Genomic DNA, 15,442 nt, shown 5'->3' with positions numbered 1-15,442 from the left:
TCTCTTGCATGTTTAGGCAAGTTGTGCATTGAGCATAGACACAGAGTTCTCCAATATTAACAGGAATTTGATGAAAGAACGTGAGTAGCCCCTCACTATGCTCTCGTTGCCCTTGGGAGATGGTGATCTTTGGAGGTGAAATACTCCGAAGTTACCATCTCTTTTAAGGGTCTGAGCTGTGGTGCAGTAGGATAAAGGCGTACCAGTTTGCCAGTTGCTGTAAGGCTTCTGTGCTGGCTAGAGTTCGAATCTCCTGGTGGGAAAGTGTTCTAAGGTTGTATAATCTCTCTTGCGTGTTTAGGCAAGTTGTGCATTAAGCATAGACACAGAGTTCTCCCATATTAACAGGAATTTGATGAAAGAACGTGAGTAGCCCCTCACTATTCTCTCGTTGCCCTTGGGAGATGGTGATCTTTGGAGGTGAAATACTCCGAAGTTACCATCTCTTTTATGGGTCTGAGCTGTAGTACAGTGGGCTAAAGGCGTACCAGCTATGCCAGTTGCTGTAAGGCTTCTGTGCTGGCTAGGGTTCGAATCTCCTGGTGGGAAAGTGTTCTAATGTTGTACAATCTCTCTTGCATGTTTAGGCAAATTGTGCATTAAGCATAGACACAGAGTTCTCCCATATTAACAGGAATTTGATGAAAGAACGTGATTAGCCAATCACTATGCTCTAGTTGCCCTTGGGAGATGGTGATCTTTGAAGGTGAAATACTCCGAAGTTACCATCTCTTTTAAAGGTCTGAGCTGTGGTGCAGTGGGCTAAAGGCGTACCAGTTATGCCAGTTGCTGTAAGGCTTCTGTGCTGGCAAGGGTTCGAATCTCCTGGTGGGAAAGTGTTCTAAGGTTGTATAATCTCTCTTGCCTGTTTAGGCAAGTTGTGCATTAAGCATAGACACAGAGTTCTCCCATATTAACAGGAATTTGATGGAAGAATGTGAGTAGCCCCTCACTATGCTCTAGTTGCCCTTGGAAGGTGGTGATCTCTGGAGGTGAAATACTCCGAAGTTTCCATCTCTTTTAAGGGTCTGAGCTGTGATGCAGTAGGATAAAGGCATACCAGTTTGCCAGTTGCTGTAAGGCTTCTGTGCTTGCTAGAGTTCGAATTTCCTAGTGGGAAAGTGTTCTAAGGTTGTATAATCTCTCTTGCCTGTTTAGGCAAGTTGTGCATTAAGCATAGACACAGAGTTCTCCCATATTAACAGGAATTTGATGAAAGAATGTGAGTAGCCCCTCACTATGCTCTAGTTGCCCTTGGGAGGTGGTGATCTCTGGAGGTGAAATACTCAGAAGTTACCATCTCTTTTACGGGTCTGAGCTGTGATGCAGTAGGATAAAGGTGTACCAGTTTGCCAGTTGCTGTAAGGATTCTGTGCTTGCTAGAGTTCGAATTTCCTAGTGGGAAAGTGTTCTAAGGTTTTATAATCTTTCTTGCGTGTTTAGGCAAGTTGTGCATTAAGCATAGACACAGAGTTCTCCCATATTAATAGGAAATTGATGAAAGAACGTGAGTAGCTCCTCACTATGCTCTCGTTGCCCTTGAGAGATGGTGATCTTTGGAGGAGAAATACTCCGAAGTTACCATCTCTTTTAAGAGTCTGAGCTGTGGTGCAGTGGGTTAAAGGCATACCAGTTATACCAGTTGCTGTAAGGCTTCTGTGCTGGCTAGGGTTCGAATCTCCTGGTGGGAAAGTGTTCTAAGGTTGTATAATCTCTCGTGCGTGTTTAGGCAAGTTGTGCATTAAGCATAGACACAGAGTTCTCCCATATTAACAGGAATTTGATGAAAGAACGTGAGTAGCCTCTCACTATGCTCTCGTTGCCCTTGGGAGATGGTGATCTTTGGAAGTGAAATACTCCGAAGTTACCATCTCTTTTAAGGGTCTGAGCTGTGGTGCAGTGGGTTAAAGACGTACCAGTTATGCCAGTTGCTGTAAGGCTTCTGTGCTGGCAAGGGTTCGAATCTCCTGGTGGGAAAGTGTTCTAAGGTTGTATAATCTCTCTTGTGTATTTAGGCAAGTTGTGCATTAAGCATAGACACAAGAGTTCTCCCATATTACCAGGAATTTGACGATAAAACGTGATTAGCCTCTCACTATGCTCTAGTTGCCCTTGGGAGATGGTGATCTTTGAAGGTGAAATACTCCGAAGTTACCATCTCTTTTAAGGGTCTGAGCTGTGGTGCAGTGGGCTAAAGGCGTACCAGTTTTGCCAGTTGCTGTAAGGCTTCTGTGCTGGCTAGGGTTCGAATCTCCTGGTGGGAAAGTGTTCTAGAGTTGTATAATCTCTCTTGCGTGTTTAGGCAAGTTGTGCATTAAGCATAGAAACAGAGTTCTCCCATATTAACAGGAATTTGATGAAAGAACGTGAGTGCCCCTCACTATGCTCTCATTGCCCTTGGAAGATGGTGATCTTTGAAGGTGAAATACTCCGAAGTTACCATCTATTTTAAGGGTCTGAGCTGTGGTGCAGTGGGCTAAAGGCGTACCAGTTATGCCAGTTGCTGTAAGGCTTCTGTGCTGGCTAGGGTTCGAATCTCGTGGTGGGAAAGTGTTCTAGTGTTGTATAATCTCTCTTGCATGTTTAGGCAAGTTTTGCATTAAGCATAGACACAGAGTTCTCCCATATTAACAGGAATTTGATGAAAGAACGTGATTAGCCCCTCACTGTGCTCTAGTTGCTCTTGGGAGATTATGATCTTTGAACGTGAAATACTCCGAAATTACCACCTTTTTTAAGGGTCTGAGCTGTGGTGAAGTGGGCTAAAGGCGTACCAGTTATGCCAGTTGCTGTAAGGCTTCTGTGCTGGCTAGGGTTCGAATCTCGTGGTGGGAAAGTGTTCTAGTGTTGTATAATCTCTCTTGCATGTTTAGGCAAGTTTTGCATTAAGCATAGACACAGAGTTCTCCCATATTAACAGGAATTTGATGAAAGAACGTGATTAGCCCCTCACTGTGCTCTAGTTGCTCTTGGGAGATTATGATCTTTGAAGGTGAAATACTCCGAAATTACCACCTTTTTTAAGGGTCTGAGCTGTGGTGCAGTGGGCTAAAGGCGTACCAGTTATGCCAGTTGCTGTAAGGCTTCTGTGCTGGCTAGGGTTCGAATCTCCTGGTGGGAAAGTGTTCTAAGGTTGTATAATCTTTCTTGCGTGTTTAGGCAAGTTGTGCATTAAGCATAGACACAGAGTTCTCCCATATCAACAGGAATTTGATGAAAGAACGTGAGTAGGCTCTCACTATGCTCTCGTTGACCTTGGGAGATGGTGATCTTTACAGGTGAAATACTCTGAAGTTACCATCTCTTTTAAGGGTCTGAGCTGTGGTGCAGTGGGTTAAAGGCGTACCAGTTATGGCAGTTGCTGTAAGGCTTAAGTGCTGGCTAGGGTTCGAATCTCCTGGTGGGAAATTGTTCTAAGGTTGTATAATCTCTCTTGCGTGTTTAGGCAAGTTGTGCATTAAGCACAGACACAGAGTTCTCCCATATTAACAGGAATTTGATGAAAGAACGTGAGTAGCTCCTCACTATGCTTTAGTTGCTTTTGGGAGATAGTGATCTTTGCAGGTGAAATACTCCGAAGTTACCATCTCTTTTATGGGTCTGAGCTGTGATGCAATGGGTTAAAGGCGTACCAGTTATGCCAGTTGCTGTAAGGCTTCTGTGCTGGCTAGGGGTCAAATCTCCAGGTGGGAAAGTGTTCTAAGGTTGTATAATCTCTCTTGCGTGTTTAGGCAAGTTGTGCATTAAGCATAGAAACAGAGTTCTCCCATATTAACAGGAATTTGATGAAAGAACGTGAGTGCCCCTCACTATGCTCTCGTTGCCCTTGGGAGATGGTGATCTTTGGAAGTGAAATACTCCGAAGTTACCATCTCTTTTAAGGGTCTGAGCTGTGGTGCAGTGGGTTAAAGACGTACCAGTTATGCCAGTTGCTGTAAGGCTTCTGTGCTGGCAAGGGTTCGAATCTCCTGGTGGGAAAGTGTTCTAAGGTTGTATAATCTCTCATGTGTATTTAGGCAAGTTGTACATTAAGCATAGACACAAGAGTTCTCCCATATTAACAGGAATTTGATGAAAGAACGTGATTGGCCTCTCACTATGCTCTAGTTGCCCTTGGGAGATGGTGATCTTTGAAGGTGAAATACTCCGAAGTTACCATCTCTTTTAAGAGTCTGAGCTGTAGTGCAGTGGGCTAAAGGCGTACCAGTTATGCCAGTTGCTGTAAGGCTTCTGTGCTGGCTAGGGTTCGAATCTCCTGGTGCGAAAGTGTTCTAATGTTGTACAATCTCTCTTGCATGTTTAGGCAAGTTGTGCATTAAGCGTAGACACAGAGTTCTCCCATATTAACAGGAATTTGATGAAAGAACGTGATTAGCCAATCACTATGCTCTAGTTGCCCTTGGGAGATGGTGATCTTTGAAGGTGAAATACTCCGAAGTTACCATCTCTTTTAAAGGTCTGAGCTGTGGTGCAGTGGGCTAAAGGCGTACTAGTTATGCCAGTTGCTGTAAGGCGTCTGTGCTGGCTAGGGTTCGAATCTCCTGGTGGGAAAGTGTTCTAAGGTTTTATAATCTCTCTTGCATGTTTAGGCAAGTTGTGCATTAAGCATAGACACAAGAGTTCTCCCATATTACCAGGAATTTGACGAAAAAACGTGATTAGCCTCTCACTATGCTCTAGTTGCCCTTGGGAGATGGTGATCTTTGAAGGTGAAATACTCCGAAGTTACCATCTATTTTAAGGGTCTGAGCTGTGGTGCAGTGGGCTAAAGGCGTACCAGTTATGCCAGTTGCTGTAAGGCTTCTGTGCTGGCTAGGGTTCGAATCTCGTGGTGGGAAAGTGTTCTAGTGTTGTATAATCTCTCTTGCATGTTTAGGCAAGTTTTGCATTAAGCATAGACACAGAGTTCTCCCATATTAACAGGAATTTGATGAAAGAACGTGATTAGCCCCTCACTGTGCTCTAGTTGCTCTTGGGAGATTATGATCTTTGAACGTGAAATACTCCGAAATTACCACCTTTTTTAAGGGTCTGAGCTGTGGTGAAGTGGGCTAAAGGCGTACCAGTTATGCCAGTTGCTGTAAAGCTTCTGTGCTGGCTAGGGTTCGAATCTCGTGGTGGGAAAGTGTTCTAGTGTTGTATAATCTCTCTTGCATGTTTAGGCAAGTTTTGCATTAAGCATAGACACAGAGTTCTCCCATATTAACAGGAATTTGATGAAAGAACGTGATTAGCCCCTCACTGTGCTCTAGTTGCTCTTGGGAGATTATGATCTTTGAAGGTGAAATACTCCGAAATTACCACCTTTTTTAAGGGTCTGAGCTGTGGTGCAGTGGGCTAAAGGCGTACCAGTTATGCCAGTTGCTGTAAGGCTTCTGTGCTGGCTAGGGTTCGAATCTCCTGGTGGGAAAGTGTTCTAAGGTTGTATAATCTTTCTTGCGTGTTTAGGCAAGTTGTGCATTAAGCATAGACACAGAGTTCTCCCATATCAACAGGAATTTGATGAAAGAACGTGAGTAGGCTCTCACTATGCTCTCGTTGACCTTGGGAGATGGTGATCTTTACAGGTGAAATACTCTGAAGTTACCATCTCTTTTAAGGGTCTGAGCTGTGGTGCAGTGGGTTAAAGGCGTACCAGTTATGGCAGTTGCTGTAAGGCTTAAGTGCTGGCTAGGGTTCGAATCTCCTGGTGGGAAATTGTTCTAAGGTTGTATAATCTCTCTTGCGTGTTTAGGCAAGTTGTGCATTAAGCATAGAAACAGAGTTCTCCCATATTAACAGGAATTTGATGAAAGAACGTGAGTAGCTCCTCACTATGCTTTAGTTGCTTTTGGGAGATAGTGATCTTTGCAGGTGAAATACTCCGAAGTTACCATCTCTTTTATGGGTCTGAGCTGTGATGCAATGGGTTAAAGGCGTACCAGTTATGCCAGTTGCTGTAAGGCTTCTGTGCTGGCTAGGGGTCAAATCTCCAGGTGGGAAAGTGTTCTAAGGTTGTATAATCTCTCTTGCGTGTTTAGGCAAGTTGTGCATTAAGCATAGAAACAGAGTTCTCCCATATTAACAGGAATTTGATGAAAGAACGTGAGTGCCCCTCACTATGCTCTCGTTGCCCTTGGGAGATGGTGATCTTTGGAAGTGAAATACTCCGAAGTTACCATCTCTTTTGGGGGTCTGAGCTGTGGTGCAGTGGGTTAAAGACGTACCAGTTATGCCAGTTGCTGTAAGGCTTCTGTGCTGGCAAGGGTTCGAATCTCCTGGTGGGAAAGTGTTCTAAGGTTGTATAATCTCTCATGTGTATTTAGGCAAGTTGTACATTAAGCATAGACACAAGAGTTCTCCCATATTAACAGGAATTTGATGAAAGAACGTGATTGGCCTCTCACTATGCTCTAGTTGCCCTTGGGAGATGGTGATCTTTGAAGGTGAAATACTCCGAAGTTACCATCTCTTTTAAGAGTCTGAGCTGTAGTGCAGTGGGCTAAAGGCGTACCAGTTATGCCAGTTGCTGTAAGGCTTCTGTGCTGGCTAGGGTTCGAATCTCCTGGTGGGAAAGTGTTCTAATGTTGTACAATCTCTCTTGCATGTTTAGGCAAGTTGTGCATTAAGCGTAGACACAGAGTTCTCCCATATTAACAGGAATTTGATGAAAAAACGTGATTAGCCAATCACTCTGCTCTAGTTGCCCTTGGGAGATGGTGATCTTTGAAGGTGAAATACTCCGAAGTTACCATCTCTTTTAAAGGTCTGAGCTGTGGTGCAGTGGGCTAAAGGCGTACTAGTTATGCCAGTTGCTGTAAGGCGTCTGTGCTGGCTAGGGTTCGAATCTCCTGGTGGGAAAGTGTTCTAAGGTTTTATAATCTCTCTTGCATGTTTAGGCAAGTTGTGCATTGAGCATAGAAACAGAGTTCTCCCATATTAACAGGAATTTGATGAAAGAACGTGAGTGCCCCTCACTATGCTCTCGTTGCCCTTGGGAGATGGTGATCTTTGGAAATGAAATACTCCGAAGTTACCATCTCTTTTAAGGGTCTGAGCTGTGGTGCAGTGGGCTAAAGGCGTACCAGTTATGCCAGTTGCTGTAAGGCTTCTGTGCTGGCTAGGGTTCGAATCTTCTGGTGGGAAAGTGTTCTAAGGTTGTATATTCTCTCTTGCCTGTTTAGGCAAGATGTGCATTAAGCATAGACACAGAGTTCTCCCATATTAATAGGAAATTGATGAAAGAACGTGAGTAGCTCCTCACTATGCTCTCGTTGCCCTTGGGAGATGGTGATCTTTGGAGGAGAAATACTCCGAAGTTACCATCTCTTTTAAGGGTCTGAGCTGTGGTACAGTGGGTTAAAGACGTTCCAGTTATGCCAGTTGCTGTAAGGCTTCTGTGCTGGCAAGGGTTCGAATCTCCTGGTGGGAAAGTGTTCTAAGGTTGTATAATCTCTCTTGCGTGTTTAGGCAAGTTGTGCATTAAGCGTAGACACAGAGTTCTCCCATATTAACAGGAATTTGATGAAAGAAAGTGAGTAGCCCCTCACTATGCTCTAGTTGCCCTTTGGAGATGGTGATCTTTGGAGGTGAAATACTCCGATGTTACCATCTCTTTTAAGGGTCTAAGCTGTGGTGCAGTAGGTTAAAGGTTTGCCAGTTGCTGTAAGGCTTCTGTGCTGGCTAGGGTTCGAATCTCGTGGTGGGAAAGTGTTCTAAGGTTGTATAATCTCTCGTGCGTGTTTAGGCAAGTTGTGCATTAAGCATATACACAGAGTTCTCCTATATTAACAGGAATTTGATGAAAGAACGTGAGTGCCCCTCACAATGCTCTCGTTGCTCTTGGGAGATGGTGATCTTTGGAAGTGAAATACTCCGAAGTTACCATCTCTTTTAAGGGTCTGAGCTGTGGTGCAGTGGGCTAAAGGCGTACCAGTTATGCCAGTTGCTGTAAGGCTTCTGTGCTGGCTAGGGTTCGAATCTCCTGGAGGGAAAGTGTTCTAAGGTTGTATAATCTCTCTTGCGTGTTTAGGCAAGTTGTGCATTAAGCATAGAAACAGAGTTCTCCTATATTAACAGGAATTTGATGAAAGAAAGTGAGTAGCCCCTCACTATGCTCTAGTTGCCCTTGGGAGATGGTGATATTTGGAGGTGAAATACTCCGATGTTACCATCTCTTTTAAGGGTCTGAGCTGTGGTGCAGTGGGCTAAAGGCGTACCAGTTATGCCAGTTGCTGTAAGGCTTCTGTGCTGGCTAGGGTTCGAATCTCGTGGTGGGAAAGTGTTCTGGTGTTGTATAATCTCTCTTGCATGTTTAGGCAAGTTTTGCATTAAGCATAGACACAGAGTTCTCCCATATTAACAGGAATTTGATGAAAGAACGTGATTAGCCCCTCACTGTGCTCTAGTTGCTCTTGGGAGATTATGATCTTTGAAGGTGAAATACTCCGAAATTACCACCTTTTTTAAGGGTCTGAGCTGTGGTGAAGTGGGCTAAAGGCGTACCAGTTATGCCAGTTGCTGTAAGGCTTCTGTGCTGGCTAGGGTTCGAATCTCGTGGTGGGAAAGTGTTCTAGTGTTGTATAATCTCTCTTGCATGTTTAGGCAAGTTTTGCATTAAGCATAGACACAGAGTTCTCCCATATTAACAGGAATTTGATGAAAGAACGTGATTAGCCCCTCACTGTGCTCTAGTTGCTCTTGGGAGATTATGATCTTTGAAGGTGAAATACTCCGAAATTACCACCTTTTTTAAGGGTCTGAGCTGTGGTGCAGTGGGCTAAAGGCGTACCAGTTATGCCAGTTGCTGTAAGGCTTCTGTGCTGGCTAGGGTTCGAATCTCCTGGTGGGAAATTGTTCTAAGGTTGTATAATCTCTCTTGCGTGTTTAGGCAAGTTGTGCATTAAGCATAGACACAGAGTTCTCCCATATTAACAGGAATTTGATGAAAGAACGTGAGTAGCTCCTCACTATGCTTTAGTTGCTTTTGGGAGATAGTGATCTTTGCAGGTGAAATACTCCGAAGTTACCATCTCTTTTATGGGTCTGAGCTGTGATGCAATGGGTTAAAGGCGTACCAGTTATGCTAGTTGCTGTAAGGCTTCTGTGCTGGCTAGGGGTCAAATCTCCAGGTGGGAAAGTGTTCTAAGGTTGTATAATCTCTCTTGCGTGTTTAGGCAAGTTGTGCATTAAGCATAGAAACAGAGTTCTCCCATATTAACAGGAATTTGATGAAAGAACGTGAGTGCCCCTCACTATGCTCTCGTTGCCCTTGGGAGATGGTGATCTTTGGAAGTGAAATACTCCGAAGTTACCATCTCTTTTAAGGGTCTGAGCTGTGGTGCAGTGGGTTAAAGACGTACCAGTTATGCCAGTTGCTGTAAGGCTTCTGTGCTGGCAAGGGTTCGAATCTCCTGGTGGGAAAGTGTTCTAAGGTTGTATAATCTCTCATGTGTATTTAGGCAAGTTGTACATTAAGCATAGACACAAGAGTTCTCCCATATTAACAGGAATTTGATGAAAGAACGTGATTGGCCTCTCACTATGCTCTAGTTGCCCTTGGGAGATGGTGATCTTTGAAGGTGAAATACTCCGAAGTTACCATCTCTTTTAAGAGTCTGAGCTGTAGTGCAGTGGGCTAAAGGCGTACCAGTTATGCTAGTTGCTGTAAGGCTTCTGTGCTGGCTAGGGTTCGAATCTCCTGGTGGGAAAGTGTTCTAATGTTGTACAATCTCTCTTGCATGTTTAGGCAAGTTGTGCATTAAGCATAGACACAGAGTTCTCCCATATTAACAGGAATTTGATGAAAGAACGTGATTAGCCAATCACTATGCTCTAGTTGCTTTTGGGAGATGGTGATCTTTGAAGGTGAAATACTCCGAAGTTACCATCTCTTTTAAAGGTCTGAGCTGTGGTGCAGTGGGCTAAAGGCGTACCAGTTATGCCAGTTGCTGTAAGGCGTCTGTGCTGGCTAGGGTTCGAATCTCGTGGTGGGAAAGTGTTCTAAGGTTGTATAATCTCTCGTGCGTGTTTAGGCAAGTTGTGCATTAAGCATAGACACAGAGTTCTCCTATATTAACAGGAATTTGATGAAAGAACGTGAGTGCCCCTCACAATGCTCTCGTTGCCCTTGGGAGATGGTGATCTTTGGAAGTGAAATACTCCGAAGTTACCATCTCTTTTAAGGGTCTGAGCTGTGGTGCAGTGGGCTAAAGGTGTACCAGTTATGCCAGTTGCTGTAAGGCTTCTGTGCTGGCTAGGGTTCGAATCTCCTGGAGGGAAAGTGTTCTAAGGTTGTATATTCTCTCTTGCCTGTTTAGGCAAGTTGTGCATTAAGCATAGAAACAGAGTTCTCCTATATTAACAGGAATTTGATGAAAGAAAGTGAGTAGCCCCTCACTATGCTCTAGTTGCCCTTGGGAGATGGTGATCTTTGGAGGTGAAATACTCCGATGTTACCATCTCTTTTAAGGGTCTGAGCTGTGGTGCAGTAGGTTAAAGGCTTGCCAGTTGCAGTAAGGCTTCTGTGCTGGCTAGGGTTCGAATCTCGTGGTGGGAAAGTGTTCTAAGGTTGTATAATCTCTCCTGCGTGTTTAGGCAAGTTGTGCATTAAGCATAGACACAGAGTTCTCCTATATTAACAGGAATTTGATGAAAGAACGTGAGTAGCCCCTCACTATGCTCTAGTTGCCGTTGGGAGGTGGTGATCTCTGGAGGTGAAATACTCCGAAGTTACCATCTCTTTTAAGGGTCTGAGCTGTGGTGCAGTAGGATAAAGGCGTACCAGTTTGCCAGTTGCTGTAAGGCTTCTGTGCTGGCTAGAGTTCGAATCTCCTGGTGGGAAAGTGTTCTAAGGTTGTATAATCTCTCTTGCGTGTTTAGGCAAGTTGTGCATTAAGCATAGACACAGAGTTCTCCCATATTAACAGGAATTTGATGAAAGAACGTGAGTAGCCCCTCACTATTCTCTCGTTTCCCTTGGGAGATGGTGATCTTTGGAGGTGAAATACTCCGAAGTTACCATCTCTTTTAAGGGTCTGAGCTGTGGTGCAGTAGGATAAAGGCGTACCAGTTTGCCAGTTGCTGTAAGGCTTCTGTGCTGGCTAGAGTTCGAATCTCCTGGTGGGAAAGTGTTCTAAGGTTGTATAATCTCTCTTGCGTGTTTAGGCAAGTTGTGCATTAAGCATAGACACAGAGTTCTCCCATATTAACAGGAATTTGATGAAAGAACGTGAGTAGCCCCTCACTATTCTCTCGTTTCCCTTGGGAGATGGTGATCTTTGGAGGTGAAATACTCCGAAGTTACCATCTCTTTTATGGGTCTGAGCTGTAGTACAGTGGGCTAAAGGCGTACCAGTTATGCCAGTTGCTGTAAGGCTTCTGTGCTGGCTAGGGTTCGAATCTCCTGGTGAGAAAGTGTTCTAATGTTGTACAATCTCTCTTGCATGTTTAGGCAAATTGTGCATTAAGCATAGACACAGAGTTCTCCCATATTAACAGGAATTTGATGAAAGAACGTGATTAGCCAATCACTATGCTCTAGTTGCCCTTGGGAGATGGTGATCTTTGAAGGTGAAATACTCCGAAGTTACCATCTCTTTTAAAGGTCTGAGCTGTGGTGCAGTGGGCTAAAGGCGTACCAGTTATGCCAGTTGCTGTAAGGCTTCTGTGCTGGCAAGGGTTCGAATCTCCTGGTGGGAAAGTGTTCTAAGGTTGTATAATCTCTCTTGCCTGTTTAGGCAAGTTGTGCATTAAGCATAGACACAGAGTTCTCCCATATTAACAGGAATTTGATGAAAGAATGTGAGTAGCCCCTCACTATGCTCTAGTTGCCCTTGGAAGGTGGTGATCTCTGGAGGTGAAATACTCCGAAGTTTCCATCTCTTTTAAGGGTCTGAGCTGTGATGCAGTAGGATAAAGGCATACCAGTTTGCCAGTTGCTGTAAGGCTTCTGTGCTTGCTAGAGTTCGAATTTCCTAGTGGGAAAGTGTTCTAAGGTTGTATAATCTCTCTTGCCTGTTTAGGCAAGTTGTGCATTAAGCATAGACACAGAGTTCTCCCATATTAACAGGAATTTGATGAAAGAATGTGAGTAGCCCCTCACTATGCTCTAGTTGCCCTTGGGAGGTGGTGATCTCTGGAGGTGAAATACTCCGAAGTTACCATCTCTTTTACGGGTCTGAGCTGTGATGCAGTAGGATAAAGGTGTACCAGTTTGCCAGTTGCTGTAAGGCTTCTGTGCTTGCTAGAGTTCGAATTTCCTAGTGGGAAAGTGTTCTAAGGTTGTATAATCTCTCTTGCCTGTTTAGGCAAGTTGTGCATTAAGCATAGACACAGAGTTCTCCCATATTAACAGGAATTTGATGAAAGAACGTGATTGGCCTCTCACTATGCTCTAGTTGCCCTTGGGAGATGGTGATCTTTGAAGGTGAAATACTCCGAAGTTACCATCTCTTTTAAGAGTCTGAGCTGTAGTGCAGTGGGCTAAAGGCGTACCAGTTATGCTAGTTGCTGTAAGGCTTCTGTGCTGGCTAGGGTTCGAATCTCCTGGTGGGAAAGTGTTCTAATGTTGTACAATCTCTCTTGCATGTTTAGGCAAGTTGTGCATTAAGCATAGACACAGAGTTCTCCCATATTAACAGGAATTTGATGAAAGAACGTGATTAGCCAATCACTATGCTCTAGTTGCTTTTGGGAGATGGTGATCTTTGAAGGTGAAATACTCCGAAGTTACCATCTCTTTTAAAGGTCTGAGCTGTGGTGCAGTGGGCTAAAGGCGTACCAGTTATGCCAGTTGCTGTAAGGCGTCTGTGCTGGCTAGGGTTCGAATCTCGTGGTGGGAAAGTGTTCTAAGGTTGTATAATCTCTCGTGCGTGTTTAGGCAAGTTGTGCATTAAGCATAGACACAGAGTTCTCCTATATTAACAGGAATTTGATGAAAGAACGTGAGTGCCCCTCACAATGCTCTCGTTGCCCTTGGGAGATGGTGATCTTTGGAAGTGAAATACTCCGAAGTTACCATCTCTTTTAAGGGTCTGAGCTGTGGTGCAGTGGGCTAAAGGTGTACCAGTTATGCCAGTTGCTGTAAGGCTTCTGTGCTGGCTAGGGTTCGAATCTCCTGGAGGGAAAGTGTTCTAAGGTTGTATATTCTCTCTTGCCTGTTTAGGCAAGTTGTGCATTAAGCATAGAAACAGAGTTCTCCTATATTAACAGGAATTTGATGAAAGAAAGTGAGTAGCCCCTCACTATGCTCTAGTTGCCCTTGGGAGATGGTGATCTTTGGAGGTGAAATACTCCGATGTTACCATCTCTTTTAAGGGTCTGAGCTGTGGTGCAGTAGGTTAAAGGCTTGCCAGTTGCAGTAAGGCTTCTGTGCTGGCTAGGGTTCGAATCTCGTGGTGGGAAAGTGTTCTAAGGTTGTATAATCTCTCCTGCGTGTTTAGGCAAGTTGTGCATTAAGCATAGACACAGAGTTCTCCTATATTAACAGGAATTTGATGAAAGAACGTGAGTAGCCCCTCACTATGCTCTAGTTGCCGTTGGGAGGTGGTGATCTCTGGAGGTGAAATACTCCGAAGTTACCATCTCTTTTAAGGGTCTGAGCTGTGATGCAGTAGGATAAAGGTGTACCAGTTTGCCAGTTGCTGTAAGGCTTCTGTGCTTGCTAGAGTTCGAATTTCCTAGTGGGAAAGTGTTCTAAGGTTGTATAATCTTTCTTGCGTGTTTAGGCAAGTTGTGCATTAAGCATAGACACAGAGTTCTCCCATATTAATAGGAAATTGATGAAAGAACGTGAGTAGCTCCTCACTATGCTCTCGTTGCCCTTGGGAGATGGTGATCTTTGCAGGAGAAATACTCCGAAGTTACCATCTCTTTTAAGAGTCTGAGCTGTGGTGCAGTGGGTTAAAGGCATACCAGTTATACCAGTTGCTGTAAGGCTTCTGTGCTGGCTAGGGTTCGAATCTCCTGGTGGGAAAGTGTTCTAAGGTTTTACAATCTCTCTTGCATGTTTAGGCAAGTTGTGCATTGAGCATAGACACAGAGTTCTCCCATATTAACAGGAATTTGATGAAAGAACGTGAGTAGCCCCTCACTATGCTCTCGTTGCCCTTGGGAGATGGTGATCTTTGGAGGTGAAATACTCCGAAGTTACCATCTCTTTTAAGGGTCTGAGCTGTGGTGCAGTAGGATAAAGGCGTACCAGTTTGCCAGTTGCTGTAAGGCTTCTGTGCTGGCTAGAGTTCGAATCTCCTGGTGGGAAAGTGTTCTAAGGTTGTATAATCTCTCTTGCGTGTTTAGGCAAGTTGTGCATTAAGCATAGACACAGAGTTCTCCCATATTAACAGGAATTTGATGAAAGAACGTGAGTAGCCCCTCACTATTCTCTCGTTGCCCTTGGGAGATGGTGATCTTTGGAGGTGAAATACTCCGAAGTTACCATCTCTTTTATGGGTCTGAGCTGTAGTACAGTGGGCTAAAGGCGTACCAGTTATGCCAGTTGCTGTAAGGCTTCTGTGCTGGCTAGGGTTCGAATCTCCTGGTGGGAAAGTGTTCTAATGTTGTACAATCTCTCTTGCATGTTTAGGCAAATTGTGCATTAAGCATAGACACAGAGTTCTCCCATATTAACAGGAATTTGATGAAAGAACGTGATTAGCCAATCACTATGCTCTAGTTGCCCTTGGGAGATGGTGATCTTTGAAGGTGAAATACTCCGAAGTTACCATCTCTTTTAAAGGTCTGAGCTGTGGTGCAGTGGGCTAAAGGCGTACCAGTTATGCCAGTTGCTGTAAGGCTTCTGTGCTGGCAAGGGTTCGAATCTCCTGGTGGGAAAGTGTTCTAAGGTTGTATAATCTCTCTTGCCTGTTTAGGCAAGTTGTGCATTAAGCATAGACACAGAGTTCTCCCATATTAACAGGAATTTGATGAAAGAATGTGAGTAGCCCCTCACTATGCTCTAGTTGCCCTTGGGAGATGGTGATCTTTGGAGGTGAAATACTCCGAAGTTACCATCTCCTTTAAGGGTCTGAGCTGTGGTGCAGTAGGTTAAAGGCTTGCCAGTTGCTGTAAGGCTTCTGTGCTGGCTAGGGTTCGAATCTCGTGGTGGGAAAGTGTTCTAAGGTTGTATAATCTCTCGTGCGTGTTTAGGCAAGTTGTGCATTAAGCATAGACACAGAGTTCTCCCATATTAACAGGAATTTGATGAAAGAACGTGAGTAGCCTCTCACTATGCTCTCGATGCCCTTGGGAGATGGTGATCTTTGGAAGTGAAATACTCCGAAGTTACCATCTCTTTTAAGGGTCTGAGCTGTGGTGCAGTGGGTTAAAGACGTACCAGTTATGCCAGTTGCTGTAAGGCTTCTGTGCTGGCAAGGGTTCGAATCTCCTGGTGGGAAAGTGTTCTAAGGTTGTATAATCTCTCTTGTGTATTTAGGCAAGTTGTGCATTAAGCATAGACACAAGA

Source organism: Procambarus clarkii, chromosome 71 (genome assembly GCF_040958095.1).
Source record: "Procambarus clarkii isolate CNS0578487 chromosome 71, FALCON_Pclarkii_2.0, whole genome shotgun sequence".
Classification (NCBI taxonomy): Eukaryota; Metazoa; Arthropoda; class Malacostraca; order Decapoda; family Cambaridae; genus Procambarus; species Procambarus clarkii.
Note: the sequence above shows the minus strand (reverse complement) of the source record.